General features: G+C 43.9%; 1 protein-coding gene across 9 annotated transcripts in view; it reads right to left on the reverse strand.

Moving 5' to 3' along the window:
- Nucleotides 1-12,375, reverse strand: part of TSPAN18 (tetraspanin 18) — a 110,996-nt gene that overhangs the window by 52,860 nt on the left and 45,761 nt on the right. For 6 of the 9 annotated variants that reach the window (XM_048063421.2, XM_048063283.2, XM_048063638.2 and 3 more), the window contains one exon: nucleotides 523-653. The exons of the other annotated variants lie outside the window; for them this stretch is intronic. The gene's annotated coding sequence lies outside the window, so the exon portion shown is untranslated. The remainder of the gene's footprint in view (nucleotides 1-522; nucleotides 654-12,375) is intronic. 9 annotated transcript variants of the gene reach the window in all.

Genomic DNA, 12,375 nt, shown 5'->3' on the forward strand with positions numbered 1-12,375 from the left:
AAATCCCATCATTTAAAACAGGACTGGTAGGCACTGCTGGGAACAATGTTTCATACTAGTAGGGGATTAAGGGTTTGGACTAAAGGGCCTCTTCTTTTCTAGATCTGGTTGCCATGAGTCATTGCAATCAGAACTAGAAGGCCAATCTGTTTGGTTTTTCTTTTCACTTTTGATTGACCTGAGACATCTTGCCCAGTCAAAAACTATAAACAATTTAATTAATTTCTTACTTAAACCCTCTCCCCCATACACACTTCTTTCTTCCTTTTCTTAAAAAGCTTAACTCAACTGTATGAGCAGTCTTGATCCTCTGAAAGTACATTTTTGATGAAAAACATTCACTGTGCTGTAAACACAACATAAGGTTTCAACCTTACAGATGTGTCAGGCAGAGGTGACAAAGCCTCTCTTGAGCCAACTGAATGGAAAAAAATCCTTTGCCCACTCCACTGCAGCAAGCCCCAGCAAGGCCAGAGCCCAGCAGCAGCAGAGTCTGAGCATCAGCAGCGCCGCCTGTCTTACCTATGTGCTGCTTCGAGGGGACAGGCCTTCAGAGAACTGCTTGTTTGCCTCAAGAAGTCGGGTCGTACTAAACACGCATCAGTCAGGGTCCTTGCTTGAGGTCCCTAGAGCAGGGATCCGGGATGGTCAACCTGTCAGAAAGGGCAATGACACACGCGTAAGACACATACCTCAATACTGGGTTCAAGGAGGAGACTGTGACCTTGCCTTGGTCACTTCTTCCTACCCTGGTAAAGATTAGCTCTTCCCTGCACACCTGAATGAGGTGAGGGGAACCAAGACAGCAACAGAGCCAGGAGGAGGAGGGTTCAGGGGGAGATGCTGAGGTGGAAAAAGCAGTAAGCAAGAGAAGGTAAATCGGAGCCTGGAGAAAGGCAGGGAAGGCCAGCAAGAAGGGAGGATGGCTCATGCCAGATCTTGTCGGTTTTCCCCTTGCCGAAGTCATCCAGACGTGGGGCAGAGAGGTGGAGCCAGCGCTTAACAGAGCAATCTCTCCCTAAGTGCTTCTCTCCAGAGAACAGCACCGAGTCTGGATCTCGTTCTCCCTGACAGCTCCAATTCAGATACGAAGCTGGCGCCATGCAAATCCATTTCATAGCACTACCTCTCCTCTCCTTCCCAGTCTACCTCGCTGCTTTGCTCCCTTTTGAAAACGAAGCCCTTTGCCATGCCCAGCCCCTCCGGCATCCCAAAGCTCGTGGCGGCTGTGCACATGCACACCTGGAGCATCAGCTGCTCCACCGGAGTTTAGCAGCAGTTGCAGGGGGAGATGAAAAGCTGGGGGATGAGGTCCTGTCAGCAAGTCCGTCCAGCAGTCCCATGAGATGCTGAGGCAGGCCGCAGCCAGACACCTCAAGGCGCCATTTGCTGTCGTGCTCTCCGGAGAAGACATCCATATTGAGCTGAGCTAGCATTTTTTGGCTATCCTGTAGATTACGATGCCACTAACAAGGTGGCTGTGACGTGCTAACGTCACACCAGAGCACATGGCAGGAAATGCCTGTCGTGCACGCAGGTATCAGCCCTCTGCAGCAGTGCTCTCTTGCACGTCCCCAGAAAAGGCAGAGGGCTCAGTGGGACGCAGGAGTGCTGCAGCACGCTGTGTCCAGCCCGAGAGCCACAGCCGAGGGCACTCTGCACCCTGAGAATTCGTTTCATGTGCCAGAAGAGCAGTGTGGTCTGCTGAGCTGAGCATGGGCCCACCCAACAGGTACCCGCGCAGACGTTCTCCTTGCCCACGTCCTAGTGGACTCCCGTGTTTTCACCTGAGGTTCATCCTCCTGTCGATGTTTTTTTACAGGCCTCTTCCCTGCTCTACACAGGGCAGCATTTCAAATACACACGTACAGACCACATCTTGGCTTCTTAAAAGGGGACGGGCAGGTACTTCACAGGTGCAAGCGCTTGCATGTAGAAAATGCATACATCCATATTTTGGCACAGGACAAAGTGTCTGCTGCCTAACAGAAACCTTCCCACTGAACTCAGTCCTAGTCCTTTCAGACATGCATTACTGGACAGTAACTCCCAGCTTGTGGAGACAGGCAGAAAAAGAAGATTCGTTTGTTTGTTTTTGTACAGCGTTCTGAAACCGTGAGATGGAAAGTGTCACAGGCAGGTGCACAAGCTACTAAGAGTCATCAAAAATGTGATTCAAAGGCAATTTTAGTGCCAATTTTCCCTTTCTATTATGGAAGAACAGTGTTTTCCTTGTACGCAAAAAACATTCATTCCCTATTACTATTCCAGCTGATGTACCGCTGTGATCAGCAGCAGAGAGCTCTAATACATTTAGGGTCGCTAATATTGCATTTTGTCTTGTGTGCATACATGCTCAGATGAGAGATTTCAATCATCCCTATTCAAGGAGCAGTAAGAAACAGAAGATATCATAGGTCACCTAAACCCTCGTCTCCAGAGGAGGATCATGCCTCTCCCCTCCCCCGGCTTTGTTTCTGTCTAATCCAATTCGGAGCATCTCAGGCAGCGGGAATATTTCCCTTTCTCTCAGCAGACCTCAGAAAATCCTGACAAAGCTGTCTTCAAGACTTGGTGCCTGCATAAGCAGTCTTATTTTTTTTTTTAATTAGCATGATTCCTTTGCATCTGACTACAGCAAAAGCAACAGCATGTGTGAGAAATGGGTAAGGACAATAAAAACCAGGGACCTTCTCTGAGGCTGGTGCAGAGGGACAGAGAGGGAGAGCAGCATCACAACACTCCTTTAGCCCTCTAAACAAATTTTCAAAAGAACCCCAAGATTTTCAAAAGACCCCATAGATTATGGGTCATCTAGGCTCAATGCATTTTTAATATGAAAGCAAAAATAAACAGAAGCTTCGCGTGGAATTTGAATTTCTCCTGATCATCTGCCCTGGTCTTCCGTTCTCTCTTGTCACTGCTGGCTATTGGAGGCAGGACCCTGGATCAGACAGGATCTGACCCAGCCTAGCAGCTCCTGGGTGTCCCTTCCGCAGCGCTGCACTGAGACACGGCCCGGGGGCTTTGGACTCTGCGCCTCCTGAGTCTGGTTTGATTTAAGGAGTACAACAGACTGCTGGAATGAAGTACTTTTGGGTTGTTTTGTTTTGTTTTTTTTTTTCCAGTCCAACCCTGATCCCAGCTTTTTCCCCAATTCAGTGTTTGTTCACTTTGGGGCCTCAGAGGTGGTATGTTTTGCAAATGACTTTTTTTTCCATCCCCATATACTTGCATAATCATATGTATCCTTGTAGAAAGCTACTTAATCGAGCATAAGGAACAAGAGTTTGCACTATCTACTTATGCAGAGATGGGGAGGCACCCAGAAGTGTTCACATTTAACATTTTATAAATCACAAGTAACACCAAAACAGATGTAAAACAAGCCAATTCCTCATTATATTTTACACTTACCACAACACAAATCTTTGTGCATTAAATACAACTGAAAGGGAGCTGTGGAGTTGGCATTAACTTGACAGATGCTGAGATGAGCAGCACCAGAAAGGAATATCTCAGCCTGAAACAGTGCATGTTAAAAAGGCATCTGCTTATTGTTTGATATGTACATTTATTTACACAGACAGCTTGCTGACATGCTGAAAGGTTGGGGAGGGTGGTGTAGGCTGGCACTTTTAACTCTCAGCGGGCATTCGGCATGCAGTTTGTCATCCTTGGGTCACGTCGCAAGCTTCCATTTCATTGCTGAGAGGTGGCAAAAGGGGGGAGCCGGGAAGGGCAGCAGGGTCCCCTCTGCTGCGTGGAAGTGGCTGCCCTCCTGGAGCCTGCCCTCGGCACACGAGGCAAAGCTTCCCAGCTCAGCCATGCAGAGGCATGCTGCCCCCGGGGCTCATACGCCAGCTTCTGGGGCCTCGGTGCCTTTGATATAGACATGAGAAGAGTCCCTCAAAAGCAAGTCAAGCACAGCTTCTTGTGCATAAAAAAAAAAAAAAAAGAGAGATCTTCTTTAACAAGAAAGAACATTAATTAAGTGGGTAAAATCCCACAGGTTGGAACAGCAGCTGAGGAATTATCTTTCTATCAGGTTGGTAATGAGGGCTAAAAAACCTCACACAGACATTAACAGCTTTATATGGGCTCATTGGCATTCCAGATCAGATGCAAGGCTTGGCATTCCCAGAGCAGCAGATGCAGCTCCAGTTGCAGCCCAGACCACAGCTCGCCCTGCCGAACAGTATCAACACGATGCTGGAAACGAAAAGAACCTACCTCCCTAGCAGAGCAACTTTTTCCCACAGAAATTACACCCAGGGACTGGGGATCACGACGTCGCAAGCCCTGGGTTGAGCTGACACCCTTCTGAAACCCGTGTTAAGGGTGGGTGGTATTTATTCAGTGATCTGGGGGGAGCGTGAACAGCCATGGAGCCCACAGAGCCTCACACCAAGCTGCTAACAGCTGCACTGCAGAAATGCATTAATTATCTCCCCTGGCTACTAAGGTAAAGGAGTTCCTTTAAAATAACAGGTGTTGCCTAAAAAGACAAGAAGTGGGAACAATTTATATTTCCCTTGTTGCAGATGGCAAGTAGAAACCCAAAAAAATACTGGAGAACTCAGATAGGAAACCAGTGGCAGAACTGGGAAGGGGACATCTTCAGTCTTAAGCTTATCCCTTTAGTATGGAAATCATTGTTTCTTCCTTTCCCATTCTCATGTCTTTCCCCAAAAGTTATTTCTTTTACAGCTCCTAAAGTTCACCCTTAGAAACCGAAATCCACAACCTATTGACTTGCTTCTCATTTCCAGGGATTCTGACGTAAATGAGCACAATGAATTCTCAGCTGGCAAGCAAAAACTGCCCCAAAGAGGCCAATTTCCCACCCCCTTAAAATGAACAGCAAATGCTGGTATGTGCTGTTTCATAGAGGTTTTTAATATACCTTACTGTGGGGCATTCAGCTGACCAGCTCAGTTAGGACCGTGCTAGCACATACACTTCTGAAGCAGATGTTTCGTGTTATTACCTGTGTGTTATCAATCAACACAGATGCTATCCCCTACCAGAGAATTATTTTGCAATTCCGCTGAATGAAAGATAGTGCTTGCAAGGGTTTCACTAATTACCCAGGCTTCCCAAAAGGTAAGGATAACAGAGTGTTTTCCCACCATCTCTGCCTCTCATTAATCCAAATGCCCTCTTTGCCCTAATAAACCTATTGGAAAAAGAAACCAATGGCACTTCCTGAGCATTAGGATTAAATTACCTACTTTGAGGAAGCAGGTTGCCTAACAAAAGCATTTGCATTATTAATATCAATTTCTATTCTTTTTACGTCTCCTTTTAATAAGCATTTGAAATATTTATAGTGTATAATTAACTGTTTTTCAAGTCATTGTTTCTTGTTTGATGCAGAAATAAAGCTTTCTGTCAGCTTGAACTGTTAATTTAGGTTTGCTTTTGCTGCTCTCTCCTCTTCCCTTAACTAAAGGTCTGGCTGCTCCCTGGGATGCCGTGTGCCACAGCACTTGTGTTTTCACACTTGGATCCATCGCTCTTTTAGTTCTGGTAATCCGGCTGTTTTCTATCAGATTTTTCAAAGGCTCTCATCTACCTCTCAGAACTCTTTCTTCAGATTCACCTGAGCAGATGCACTGGTACCCCTTTGAGCGGGATGTTCCCAGAACTATGAAAACATCCAAGGGTGCAAAGAAAACAGGCACTGAAGGCAGCACACACTATTTGTGCAGCAAGAGCGTGTGTCTATTACTAGCAGTTCAAGCACACAGTGGAAGAGAGGTTAGTCTGGGAAGGCTTTGACTCCTGCTCAGGAATTAGCATCATTTGCTTACTCCAAGAAAGGGCTTACGGTTTCCACAGGTTTATGTTTAATATAGGTGCGTGCGATTCTGGTGCTTCAAAAGATTTCTGAGTGAAATAAAACTAATATAGACCGGAGCGAGTGGTATAGCTCTTCAATTCTCTTTTGGAATGCACCATTAGCTCTGCACAGCTGATCTCTCTGCTTTATCTTCTCCAGATCCCTAGTCTTTAAACAAACTCCAGATTCCCACCACCCCCAAAAATGCCTCCTAAGACCTGGTTGTTTTTCTTCAAAGACGTAATAATTTTAAAGGACTTAGTAATAGCATTTCAAGAGGAAAAAGCGCGCACACAAAAAAACAATAATCAAGTGATAAAGGCCAAGGAGAAAGTCACAGGCAGTTATGGAAAAGGATATGCAATGCAGTTCTATTATCCTCTTGAAATGAAGAGTAAAAGCTTGCGAAATTCCATTCCAATGCCTGCAACTCAGTCTAAATCCTTCTGACCACAGTAACAAAGCTATTACATATTGCTTCTTGGCATTTTCATCATGTTCCAAGCACCTAGCACAGGGCTCACAGGTTTCAGCCCTTCAGACTAATGAATCTTGTGATCATGAAATCAGATTGCCAAGTGCAAAGAGAAAAGTAAGATGATTTTTCAAGATACGGAGGAAACCTCCCACTACACTCATATCCTTGTTTTGCTTCCCCACCAAACAGGTCATGTCTTCTTGCCCACAGGCTACGCTGCCCTAACCTTCATCGCTCATATGTCCAACCTTCTTCTGCTCTCCTTAGCTACCTTCTTCACAGAATTCCTGGTGGCTCCAGCTGTGCGTAAATCCAAATAAACCACAATAAAAATTAACTTCATTGTATGAGGAATATGCAAGGAACACGACACTTAACACACGTGGAAGTATATTTTATCTGACCTGGTCAGAAATGACACTGTCGTTGAGGGGTAGGCTTGTTCCTGGGAGGAAACTGTAGTCAGTGAAGAGCCGAGCCCTAAAGAAGCAGCTAATGGATTTTCCAGAACCAAGAATCAAATGCTAGAATGTAAACACCCTTAACCAGATAAATCCTCAAAAGGATTAACTCTGTCTGCGCAACAGAAAGGCACCCATTCAGCACAGAAAGCCTATCACCAGAAGGGATGCACAACATGCAGAGCCAGCCAGACAAGCAGCAGCAGATAAGGAAGAACACCAGGTTAACGGGGCAAGGGGATGCATACATTCTTTTCTTCTTCTCCCAGAAAATACAAATAGAAAATTATGATTATCTTAAAAGCCATGTTTTTCTTTTTACTTTCTACTCCCTGTATGTTTAAAAAAAGAAAGGGGAAAAAAAGGAATAATTTCTGATCACCAATACTTCAGGAAAGAGCAGATCTAACAGACACTGTCTGGAATGCAATGTAAAAGTGGTCAAAACTTTTCAATGGTCCAAAAGAAATATGACTACTTGTAAATTAGCAATTCAAGCACGTGGTAAAAACATAGAGATGAGGTAACTTTTTCCTTAGCTAAGTTGTACGAGCATCTTAAAGCCATTTGTACTGCGTGGCAAAATTAGAGTACATCAGAACAGACTGAGTAGGGAGAAGGTAGTACCAGTGAAAAATTAAAGGACTTTCTCATGATGGTAGTCTCAAGCACTCTTGTCAGCTTTCATTATTAGAGCACATCCCCTATCTGCAAATGTTTTTCATCAACTTCTTTCTCCCCAATCCATCCCACTGTTAACTCTCTTCTGCCCTCTCATTCAACAGCTTTAAGCAACCAGTAACAGAGAGCAGGATTGCATAATGGAAGTCACAAGCAGGGAGCTGGTCCGGCAGCTTAGTTTAGGAGCTATTGTTGCTATTACAGGGCATAGGCAGAACTAAATACACTTCAGGTTCTGTAACAATGCCGAATAAACCCAGTTCCCAAAGGGCTTGAGAAATAGGATGCCACCCTTCTAAAAGCTACACAAAGAGAGCTCTCTGGCTCACTGTCACTGTGTGTCAGCAAAGGAACATTGCTTCCTCATGCTCCCATAGTTACTGGAGTGTAAGACAATGTTTTATGCTGTAAAAACCACTAAATTGTCAGAGAATACCCTTTTTGGAGAAGTCTGTTAGCCAGTTAGCGGAGGAGCACTTCTGAGCCTGCTGAACACAAGAGGAGGGATGACTGAGGGAAACTACAACTCCACTGAAACTGAGGACAAAACCCTTATGTCTGCAACAGAAACACAGCCAGATCCCAAACAGATGGATGTGGAAAAGCTTCACTGTGAAAGACAGAGCTTTTGGAAGTGGTCAGGGCCCAGGGGGCTTCATCTATAAAAACGTCTCAAGCTGTCTATCCAAGAGTCTTCAGACAAGAAATGCTTAGCAGTTTCTACAAACCTGGCCCTCTGAAATAATGGAGCATAAAAAACCCAGGCACTCCCAAAACTTTTAGACATCTCAGGAAAGGCAGGACTTCTGCCTTGCTGATTTACCCCACAATTTTAAAGGGTTTCCAAAATAAAACACATGCTGATTTTATTGTCTGTGTTATTCTTGGAGCCTGGTCATGTAACAGGCTGTGGAAGCCAAAATGTATTTTTTTTTTTTATCAGCCTGTACAACGTGGAAAGCTTCTGAGTCTCAGGTTTGCTCCTGACAGCATGACCAGAAATACTCTTTGCTTGTTGCAGGAGCTATTCCTCCCAACCAAGACTGTGCATTGTGTTTTTCTATTATGGAGTTGCCTGCAAAGATATTTCTTAAAAACGAACATGGACTTACCTTAGCCTGACGTTTCCCTTATCCTTTTTCTGATTTTTTTTTTTTAATTTCAACTTCAACATTTTTAGCATTTCAATAAACAGCACATCTGTACTTCAGTATTTTGCACCAGACTAGAAATAGTGAGATGGAAAGACAGGGAAAACATAAAAAGAGACCAACACTAGCTGTAAAAGACTAACTAAGAAAGGGTGCAAACCAAAACGAGCCTGTTGGCCTTACAATCAACCACGGGAGCTTTTACAAGCACTCGGCTCCTGACTGCAGAACTCTGCAAGAGTCTAAAGGAGGCAGCATCCAGGCTAATTAGGCAGGGACTGCCCTCAGCAAACCACACCACGAGAGAAGTATCAACTGCACAAAAACTCTCTGCTGAATTATTTGTTTTGGACTCTTGGGCACACAAAAAGGCTCCCAACATGGTTACAGCTTAGCTGCTAAGAGAGCATTACCTGCTTCCTACAGCTACACTCCATTTTGGATGGAGCTAGGTGTTTAAAGGCTTTCAAAAAGCAGCTTCTAGCTTCAATAAGCTGAAGAGAGCTCCCCGAGGGGGAAACCTTTGTTCCCTTTGGCTCACCTGGTGAAAGTTGTTGCTTATAACCCATGATTACTTAAGTCAGCTCTAATGTCTGGCTACCAGTTGGCAAGATACAGCAGCCTGCAAAGAGCTCAAGCTAGGACCATGACTAAATAATTTCCACCAGCTGAAAAATGTTTTCTGGTACGTGGGAAGTGAGCCCAGCAACCAGAAGAAAGGGGGAAGCCTTAGGAGGCTGTGAAGCCTCCCTCTTTTGCACACACGCAGCCCAGGTGGTACTGATGGGTTTCAGCCTTTGAGAGGTTCATTAACACTTACACAGCTTCAGTCCATCCAGGTGAAGCATCAGGCACTTCTTCCAAGGCACAGGCAACGCAGTCTCAAGAGGGTAATGGCAGAGAGGTGTCACATGCGTATTTCTCATCTAAGCACACCTCACAGTGAATTTGCCAGGACTTCAAAGATATGTGTGGCTAAAGTGTTCAGCCTACCTTATCTCCTACATACCACCTGAAGCAGCTGTATTGAAATGAAAAGCAGGTGAGAAGGACAAACGGGGCTCAGGCACCAGCTGCCATTGCAGATGGGAGTGGTAAGAGCAACACTACAGGACACGTATCTAGAAGCAGAGCCCTTCTCCCCCTTGGAACTATCCTCAGGACCAGGAGAGGTAGAGGAAGCTTTGGCTCACCGTGATCTTTTCTTCCCCAGTGCCTCCTTTGAAAGGTGGGCATACTGTCCTGCTCTTACCTGGGGCCAGGCAAGTCAGGGATTTCCTTCGTCCTTCCTGTCTCTGCAGCACTCAGCCAGCAGGCTCCTGCACCAGGAGTTAATGGGCAATGAAGGTCAAACAAAATAAATGGGGTCATCTCCTCACCGCGTTCTCCTCTACCAAAGGAACTGCCAACCAATACAACACAAAAGCCCTCACTAAAACCAGCTGCAAGATGCAACAACATACTCAGACAGTGCTCAACAGGGCCCTTCTCCGCGTACAGCCATTTCTAGAGTCTTGCAACCAGCAAATTCAAGCCAGACAAGTAGCTCTTCAAGGCAGACATTAAACATTCATTTCTAATAAACACAACCCTGAGCCCCAGGGACCAATGAAAGGTGTAGGGAAGCACAGCAAACATAATCCAGAGTGGACAGACTCACAAAGCCTCACATTGTGGTTATTTGAATACGTGAAGAAGAAAAAAAAAAAAAGAGAAGCATTTTTGAAATGATTCAAAATGTACTAAGATATTTTGTATTTTGGCCACTTTAGTTCTTCAAGGGCAATTTTCCCTTATCTCTGAACAGCAAGAGTGCATGCTTCTCACTGTTACTTTAGAAATGTGTAAAAGAATTTCAAACATGTCCTCAGCATCTCTTCGCAATGCAGCCTGGGGACCTCCAAACATGCGCTCTTTATATCTTCTCTCTCTGGAGTGGGCAGCAAGGGAGAAAGAGCCATGTGAGACAACAGCCCGAAGACTGGGGCTTAGGAGGGTGCCCAGCTATTGCTCAGCTAATAGCCCTGGCTTCTCTAGTTATAGTGTTGGATTTTATGCATCTCTTGGTTTATATTCACAGTACTGCAGCTTTAAACGGAATTGTGGGGTTCCAGGTATACATAAAAAGAAAAATCTTCTAATATCAAATGGAAGAACACACGTAAGGCAGTGGGCAGCTAGCTCTGATGATAGAGGTCACTATAGGCAATTTCCACAGGCACGTATATAACTACTAAGAATACATATGTGGATCTTTTTCATATAATTGCTTTTTTCACATATTAGAAAAACAAATATAATAAAGATTAATATTTTAATATCATAGTAAGAAGATGGGCAAACAGTTAAATTCATAAAAATGCAATTAAGCGAATAGCCGAAGCTTTACAGCAAATTTGCTCATTTATGGGAATGTCCACCATGTATTAGTATTTCCATAAATACCCCTCTAAATAAGATTATCAGCAGAAACTGAAACAATTCTTTTTAAACAAATGTTGAAGAGAGGCTGCAGAATAAGAATTTTGTAATTCAATGCAAATATTCGTGCAAAAAGCTAAATCCTATGAATTATACGCATTTAGTCAAGGAGCAGAAATACTACTGTGTGACCTATATGTCAAAATCCAAACAGAATTGTGCAGCTGGAAGCTGAACACTTGAATACCAGCTACTGAATACTAAAAAGGAATTGCTTGAAAACAACCAGCAAAACAAGAAACAATCCATGAATAATTTGAAATAACTCATGCAATTGAGAAGTCAATAAGCTATTTGTAGACAATTTGTCAACAGAAGAACTTACATAGAAAATTATATTTTAAAATTGCTACAAATTATTCATGTAGCTATCACAAGAACATTTATGATTCATCATGAAGAGACAGAAGTAATTATACCAGGGGTTGAAAAGGCATTTTCTTTCATGTATTATATTCTGTAACTGATCAGGTGTATTAGGATAATATTTTTAGCTATGATTTTGCTGATCCCCAAGGCATAAGCCATTAGTGAGTGATGGAGGGAAGATGATGAAACTTGAAGGCTAAGTAGCCTGATTCGCTCTCACCAAGTTTGAGCAAAATCTGACGTCAATGAACCCACACTTTAATGTAGTAATGTCATTATTCAGTCTCATTTTCGCAGATGGTCATACCAGGCAATAGTTTCATTCTCTTGATCTGCAGAAGAACAATGACGTCTTCAACTTGGTTCAGCAAAACCCTCTTTTATTCCTTAAAAATTTAAAGCACATGATTTGCTACTATTGTCCAAATGGGGGTAAAAAAAAAAAAAACGCCTAACACACACACCCCTTCATAGAGCTGGATTCTCCAAGAATCCCTAAGAGATCTCTAAGAGCTGCAGGACTGGGCTCCTAACTTGGGTATGACTGGTAGGAAAGTAAGAGAGATCTTGCACAAGCATTAGATTTCCTTGACTTCTGTAACCAAATCAAAGGAGCCAGTCTTGCTGCACAGATTCTGCAACATTTAAGATAAATTACATGGTTCTACTGCTCTCATCAACTGAGTTTCATTTGCTGTATCAGTTCTTCTCCTGTCTACATAATAATGGAGAACAGTAAGTGACATCCGTCACTCGGAAGCCTTTATTCCCTTTCTCTCAATGTGAAATCAGAGCACTGCGGTGCATGGTCCAGGAGGCACCGATCACATTGTCTGAACAACCAAGTTTGCCAAACCATGGAAACCTGCACAGCAGAAGGGGGCAACAATTTTCCTCCCAAACTCTGAA

Source organism: Anser cygnoides, chromosome 5 (assembly GCF_040182565.1).
Source record: "Anser cygnoides isolate HZ-2024a breed goose chromosome 5, Taihu_goose_T2T_genome, whole genome shotgun sequence".
Classification (NCBI taxonomy): domain Eukaryota; kingdom Metazoa; phylum Chordata; class Aves; order Anseriformes; family Anatidae; genus Anser; species Anser cygnoides.